Source organism: Lynx canadensis, chromosome A2, assembly GCF_007474595.2.
Source record: "Lynx canadensis isolate LIC74 chromosome A2, mLynCan4.pri.v2, whole genome shotgun sequence".
NCBI lineage: Eukaryota > Metazoa > Chordata > Mammalia > Carnivora > Felidae > Lynx > Lynx canadensis.
This window is the reverse complement of record NC_044304.2, coordinates 2,485,411-2,492,918: the sequence shown is the minus strand read 5'-3', so window position 1 is coordinate 2,492,918 and position 7,508 is coordinate 2,485,411. Positions and strand designations below refer to the sequence as shown.

The window sequence follows — 7,508 nt, the reverse complement described above, 5'->3', positions numbered from 1 at the left end:
CCACGCCCTCCTACCCGCGCAGCTGCGCCTGCGCGCCTCGGCATCTCGGGAGGACGTGACGTAACCCGTGATTCGAATCAATACAGGAAGCGGGGCGCCACGCGTTGCCACGGGCGACCGGAGCCGCCGGGGGCGCCCGCGACCCCGCGGCCCCGCTGAGCCAGTTGCGAGGGAACTGCGGGAATGGCTCTGCCTAGTTTAGGACGCGGTTCTTAGCAGGAGACAGTCGCAGGGCGCGGGCACTCAAGGGCGGCCCACAGCCCAGGAAGCAGTCGCCCTGCGTGATAAGCGCAGAGGGGACTCGGAAACAGGTGCATGTCGGGGACCTGCACACCACTGCCTGCGGGAGACGTACCGTTCGTTCAGTATCCCAACATTTATTGCGCTCCTAAGAGTGCTCTCCAAGTCGGAAAAATCTCTGCCCCCGACATGGGCAAAGGGTGCAGGCAGACCTTCAACGAAAGAAAAAGAGGTGAATGGCCCAGAGGCTCATGAAAAGAGGCTTACCATACAGAGTCATCAGGGAAATGCAAATCAAACCACTTCAGGGTTGAAGAGAAGGGAAGGGAAGGGACCACTTCACTCCTACTAGGATGGCCTATGAAAAAGAAAACAAAGGTAACACATAACAAGTGTTCGTGCAGACTGGAGCCTCCTGAACGGCTGGCTGGTGGGCCGTAAAATGGGGCAGCCCCTGGGGAAAACAGCCTGGCAGCTCCTCAAAAAGTTACACGTGGAATTACCATATGACCCAGCGATTCCACTCATAGTATCGACCCAGGAGAATTGAAGACGTGTGCCCTTAAAAACGTGTACAGGGATGTTCGTGGTATTAACGTAATAACCAGAGAAAATACGAACAACCCAACTGTCTATAACGGATGATTGGGTAGACAAATGTGGTGTATCTACATCGTGACGTTGTTTGTGGGTAAAAAGGAGCGAAGCACTGATACACGCTCCCAGGGTGGTAGCGCGATGCTCGGTGACAGCAGCTACACATAAAAGGTCCTTGTATTGTGGTATTCTGTTATATGAAATGCCCACAATGTCCAGGCAAGTCCATAGAGACAAAGTAATTGGCGGTTGCCAAGGAGCTGGGGGGAAGGAAGGCATAGGGAGTGACTGCCAGGAATTTTCTTGCTGGGGTGATGGGATGTTCTAAATTGATGTGATTGATGGTTGCACAACTCTGAATATACTGAAATCCAATGAATCATACGCTTTGGATGAGCAAATTTTATAGTACGTGAGGTTGTATCTCAATAAAGCTGTTATAAAAAAATCCTGTCTGTCAGGGCACCTGGGTGGCTAGGTTGGCTAAGCGTCTGCTACGCTTTTGGCTCAGGTCATGAGCTCACAGTTCGTGAGATCGAGCCCCACTTTGGGCTCTGCCTTGATAGTGCAGAACCTGCTTGGGATCTTCTCTCTCCCTCTCCCTCTGCCCCTACCCCTGCTTGCTTGCTCTCTCTCAAAATAAATAACTTAAGAAAATGACTCATACTCACCAAATTCATCTATAAATTAAAAAAAAACATTCCTCTGCCTGGGAGCTGAAGTATGGAGAATAATAAACAAGGAAAGAGAGAATGAAGGGCTATAGTCTCCAACACAGGACGATCAGGGGACATGGGGCAAAGATTTGGGGGAAAAATACCATAATACAGATTTCTATTCATTCATATCGGTATGAAGTTATACATGTCACACAATAATGGTGTTCAGTGAGCTCTGCAAACACCATAGGTTCCAGAGCAGCGTCATCTGGTAGAAATATAACATGAGCCCGTAAGTAATTTTAAATTATCTAGTAGGCCGCATTAAAGAAAGACAAGAGGGGCGCTGGGTGGCTCAGTCGTTAAGCGTCCAACTCTTGATCTCAGCTCAGGTCTCGATCTGAGGGTCGTAAGTTCAAGCCCCACATTAGGCTCTGCATGGGCATAAAGCTACGTAAATAAATAAAAGTTAAACTAACAAAAGAAACCAGTTGTAGTTTAATTTTAATATATTTTATTAACTTAATATGTCAAAAATATTTAGATTTCAACATTTAATCAAAATCAACAATTATCAATGAGATATCTCATATTCCTTTTCTCATATTAAGTCTTAAAATCCAGCGTGTGAACACTTACGGCCCATCTCAGTTTGGGTGCTAATTTTCACTGGAAATTCTGGATCTCTGTATTTAAAGTTGACAGGCCCCAGGGGTTCCCAGCATGCTTAAAACTTTTCCAATAACTGAATCAAATGTCAGCCTTTCCCATTTCCATTTAAATTACTTACATTTTAAAATGAAAAATTCAGTTCTGGGGGCACCTGGGTGGCCGAATCGGTTAAATATCTGACTCTTGGTCTCGGCTCAGGTCATGATCTCACAGTTCATGAGTTCGAGCCCCATGTTGGGCTCTGTGCTGACAGTGCGGAGCCTGCCTGGCATTCTCTCTCTCCTTCTCTCTGCCCCTCTCCTGCACATGCTCTCTCTCTCTCTCTCTCTCTCTCTCTCTCAAAATAAACATTTAAAAAAATCAGTTCTGTAGTTGCACTGGCTACATATCAAATGTTCATACCCCCAGCCCCTCTGGCTAGTAAGCTTCATATTGAATGATGCAGCATAGAATATGTCTATCGTAGCAAATTTACTGGACAAGAAGGTCCAGAGCAGTGCCTGGCACAGAGTAGATCAATAAATGTCAAACAAAGAATCTTCTTTTTTTTTTAAATAATTTTTTAAATGTTTATTTCTGAGAGAGAGGGAGACAGAGTGTGAGCAAGGGAGGGCAGAGAGAGAGAGAGGGAGACACAGAATCACGAATGAAAACAGGCTCCAGGCTCTGAGCTGTCAGCACAGAGCCCGATGCGGGGCTCGAACCCACAAACCATGAGATCGTGACCTGAACCGAAGTTGGATGCTCAAGCGACTGAGCCACCCAGGCGCCCCAAAGAACCTTCTTGAGTATCTGTCCCTCTGGACTGGGGCTGATAATCATTCCTGGGGCCCACTACCAGATTCAATAACCGTTGTCTACGATTTTCTGTTGCTCACCCCAAACCAACACTTCAACATTCCGGCTAAAACGTGCCCTGCAGAGCTCAGTGGAACAATCCAGATGCACTATATGCTTCGTTTTGTTTTGTTTTGAATTCTGGTGATGAAAAAGCGTGCCGATCTGGTGCCTCTTTCGTTGCCAAACAGAATCTGACGCACACTCGGGGAGGAAAACGAAAGTCAGCAAGTTCTTCTGAATCAGAATTCCACCTCGGCCATCTGACTCGCTCGTTTCATTTTAATAAAGACAGCGTCCCGACTGGGCTGGGATTAGGCTGAGGCCAGAGATGTGGCCTGGGCAAAGTTGAAGCCCGTCTTCATTTAAAAGTCTGGATTTTTGGGGGCACCCGAGTGGCTCAGTCGGTTTGGGCGTCCGACTTCAGCTCAGGTCACCATCTCACGGTCGTGGGTTCGAGCCCCGCGTCGGGCTCTGTGCCGACCAGCTCGGAGGCCCGGAGCCTGCTTCGGATTCTGTGTCTCCCTCTCTCTCTGCCCCTCCCCCGGTCTCTCTCTCTCTCTCTCTCTCTCTCTCTCAAAAATAACATTAAAAAAAAAGTTTGGATTTTTTTTAATAGTAGACTTCACGCCCCAGCACAGAGCCCAACAACGGAGCCTGAACTCACCGCTGTGAGATCCAGACCTGAACTGAGGTCAAGAGTTGGACACTTAACCAACGGAGCCACCCAGGCGCCCCAGAAGTTTGGATTTTTTTGCATTAGTTTTTTTAAAATTTTGATTTTTTTTTAAAATACCTCGTTGAGGCAGGAACGTGGGGATTGTAGGAGGACAGTGCGGGAGGTCGCTGAGGGCGGTTTTCTGTGGCCACAAGTCACCCAAACCCAGGAGGCCGAGGACAACGTGACTGCGTTATGTCACCATTTCTGGAGGCCAGAAATCTTGTTTGTTTTTGAGAGTGCGAGCAGAGGAGAGGGGGGGGGGGGGGGTGGGTGGGCAGAGGACCCAAAGCAGGCTCTAACCCATCAACAGCGAGCCGGATGTGGGGCTTGAACCCAATGAACCACAGATCTCGGACCTGAGCCAAAGACAGTCACTCAACTGGCTGAGTCCCCCAGGCGTCCCTGGAGGCCAGAAATCTGACACAAGTTCCTCCAGGCTGACACCCAGCGTGGGCAGAGCTGCTTCTGCAACCCCCCTCCCAACCCCTGATGCCGGCTGGGGGGGGGGGGGCCACAGGGGGGCCCCGTCTGCCCCCTTTTCCAGTTTCCAGAAGCCGCCTCGTCCTTGGCCCTCGGCCCCTCCTCCAGTCTCAAGGCCGCGGGGGGGGGGGGGGGCTGCCCATCTGTCTGCCTCCCTCTCCTGAGGACGCTGGGCTCCCCAGGCACCCAGGGTCACCCCCGCCTCAGGGGCCTTGGTTTTCTCCCTCCCGCAAGGTCCCTTTTATAGCATATAAAATACCATCTTTACGGGTTCTGGGCATTAGGGAGCGGGTATCTTTGGGGGCGTCATTGTTCAGCTCGTCTACACTGTTCTGTGCCACGACCGTGGCGGGGACACGCAAGCTGACACGGTGGTACGACTGACCGTATGACCGTATGATGACCTCAGTATGCACGCTGATTTCTTTAAATGCTTATTTTTGGGAGAGAGAAAGAGAGAGAGCGCAAGCAACGCGCATGCAAGTGTGGGGAGGGACGGTGGGCGGGGGGATCCCAAGCAGGCTCGAGCCTGATGCAGGGCTCGAACCCACGCTATGAACTTTGAGAGCACGACCTGAGCCGAAGCTGGATGCTTAACCGACTGAGACACCCAGGCGCCCCTACGTGTTGATTTTTAAAAAGACAAAAAAAAATGCATCAAAATATTACTATTTATGGAGTTTTTTGTCACCCCCTTCAATTTTGTGCTCACCTGCCACACCACCGAACAAACCATTTCCTCACTCTGGTTCCTCTTGCGGAGAGCATCACTTAATTCCTACTTAATTGTTTTTTTTTAATTAAAAAAAAAAACATTTTTTTTTAGGGGCGCCTGGGTGGCTCGGTCCGTTGGCGGGCCGGCTTCGGCTCAGGTCCACGGTCTCGCGGTCCGTGGGTTCAAGCCCCGCGTCGGGCTCTGTGCTGACAGCTGGGAGCCTGGAACCTGCTTCGGATTCTGGGTCTCCCTCTCTCTCTGCCCGCCCCCCACCCCCACCACTCGCATTCGGTGTATCTGTCTCTCAAAAATAAATAAACATAAAAAAAAAAAAGATGCTTGACCATCTGAGCTACCCAGGGACCCAATTTTTTTTTTTTTTTTTTTTTTTTTTTTTAAGTAAAGGCTCCTATCTTTGGCAAACTCCAAGTCCAGAGGGGTGACAGAGCCTGGCAAACATCCCGGAAGTCCTTCCTGCTCTCTGCCCCGGGGCCCCGAGAGAGAAGGGGACGTGCAGGAGCCCAGGGGAATTCTCTCACTCAGCCCGGTTGGGGCAGGGACTTGACACTCCTAAAGCCCAGCGGATGGAACCTTATCGGAAACAGGGTCTCTGCAGATGACATCACCAAGTTAGGATGAGTTTATACCGGTGGGGCGGGGGGGGGGGGCAGGCCCCCCATCCGGTGGGTCGTGTGCTTCTGGAAAGAGGGGAATTTGGATACAGACGTAGGGGAAGAGGGGAAGGCCAAGTGAGGACGAGCAGGGACTGAAGACGTGCCCACAAGCCGGGGAAGGTCAACGGGAACCGGCACAAGGGAGGCCGGAGGAGGCAGGGTCTCCTCCCCGGGGGCTTCAGAGGCAGCAGGGCCCTGCGGACACCCCGAGTTTGGGACTTGTGGCCCCCACACCCCTGCTCGGGTGTAAGGAGCCACAGAAGGGAGGGTGCGGGACGTGTGGGTTCCGCACAGATGTCTCTCCCACTATCAGTTTTGTCGCACGTCTGGAGGCTCGAGATTTTCAAGCTCTCTGATGTTTCCAGGTCTTGCTTTTGGGTGTGGCTTCCCTCTCTACTTCCTGCGCCCTGGACCTATCTCCTTCCCCCAGAACGTGCTTGGGGTGAATCACACCTGGGACTCCGCCTCGGAGCCTTCCAGAGTCAGCACATCGCGTGGCCCGCGGGGAAGCCCTGCGTGAACGTTAGCCTGAGTCACAAAACACGGTCGAGATGACGTCCTCGTAAGCCAGCCAAGGCCACTGCAAAGTCAACCCGGAGTCACCTTTTGAACATGCAGGAAGAAAATAAAAAAAAGCATCCGGATGTCAGCTCCACGAGGCCAGACTCTCGCTCTATGCCCTCTGTGCCCGTGACCGCCCGCCACACGGTAGATGTTCCATACATGTTTGCGGAAATGAATGCCCTGAACGTTTAAACCAGCAGCGGGCCTGTGAAAGTGACTTCTTTGCTATGCATGGCACTCGGAGTTTTTAATGGAACTGTCCACATTTCTCAAGTGGGAGATTTTTTAAATAGTTTACTTATTTAGTTTGAGGCGAAGGAGGGGCCAGGAGAGGGAGACAGAGAATCCCAAGCAGGCTCTGCACCAACAGGGGTTCTCGAACCCAGAACCTCGAGATCATGACTGGCAGAACCAAGAGTCGGATGCTCAACCGGCTGGGCCGCACGGGCGCCCGTTAAATGGGAGGCGTACGTCAATGAGTTGCCGTCTGGCTGCCCTTAAAACAGGAACATCTGGGGGCACCTGGGGGCTCAGTCGGTTGGGCGTGTCCGCTCAGGTCACGATCTCACGGCTCATGAGTTCGAGCCCCGCGTCGGGCTCTGTGCCCTCCAGGCTCGGAGCCTGGAGCCCGCTTCGGATTTCTGCGTCTCCCCCTCCCTCTGCCCCACCCCCATGCTCTGTCTCTGTCTGTCTCAGAGATAAATAACATTAACAAAATTTTAAGACAAACAAAACAGAACAGAAACATCTAGCTACACAGGTCAATGACCGGCCGGGACAGGGGTACACGCCAGGGCGCCTTCCTGCATGCCTAATTTCCTTACGCTTTCGGGCCCAGGAAGCAAGAGGAAAAGCCACAGCCAGCACCGGAGTGAGAGGCAGGTGAATTCTGTCCCCAGGGAAAGCTGTCTCGCGCAGGCTGTTTGCTCACTCCAGAGCGGCCGCTGCCACCGTGCGTACAAACGCCGGGAGTACGCATCACGGTAAAAAGCCTCAAGTGGCACGGGGAGTTCAAGGGCTCTGGGAAAATGCTTGGCTATTTTTCCAAGAGGTTACCCACAGGGTAATTTACATGTACGACTCCGCTATGCAAATCAGGCCACAGGATTTATTTTGGGCTTTGCTCGCTTCACTCTTTGGAAGTCGAGCTCCCCAGCTTTTGAAGGTCTGATTGTGAAGTATTGAACCAGCCAGCCGCCCCCGATGACGGGCGCGCCTCAAATACCGATTTGCCACCCACTAGAGAGAGCCAGGCACGCGACCCTAGCGGGGCGAGGGGTCCGCTCAGCGATGTGCTGAGGCCCGTGTGTCCTGACTACAAAGTCCGATCGGGAGCTACATGAGTGGAC

General features: G+C 52.0%; 1 long non-coding RNA gene across 1 annotated transcript; it reads left to right on the top strand.

The window, feature by feature from the left end:
* Positions 1–98: 98 nt before the first annotated feature.
* On the top strand, positions 99–6,363 carry LOC115498979. Its single transcript, XR_003964041.1, has 2 exons — positions 99–618; positions 5,961–6,363. It is a non-coding gene; the product is annotated as an uncharacterized LOC115498979 (long non-coding RNA).
* The last annotated feature ends 1,145 nt before the right edge of the window (positions 6,364–7,508 follow it).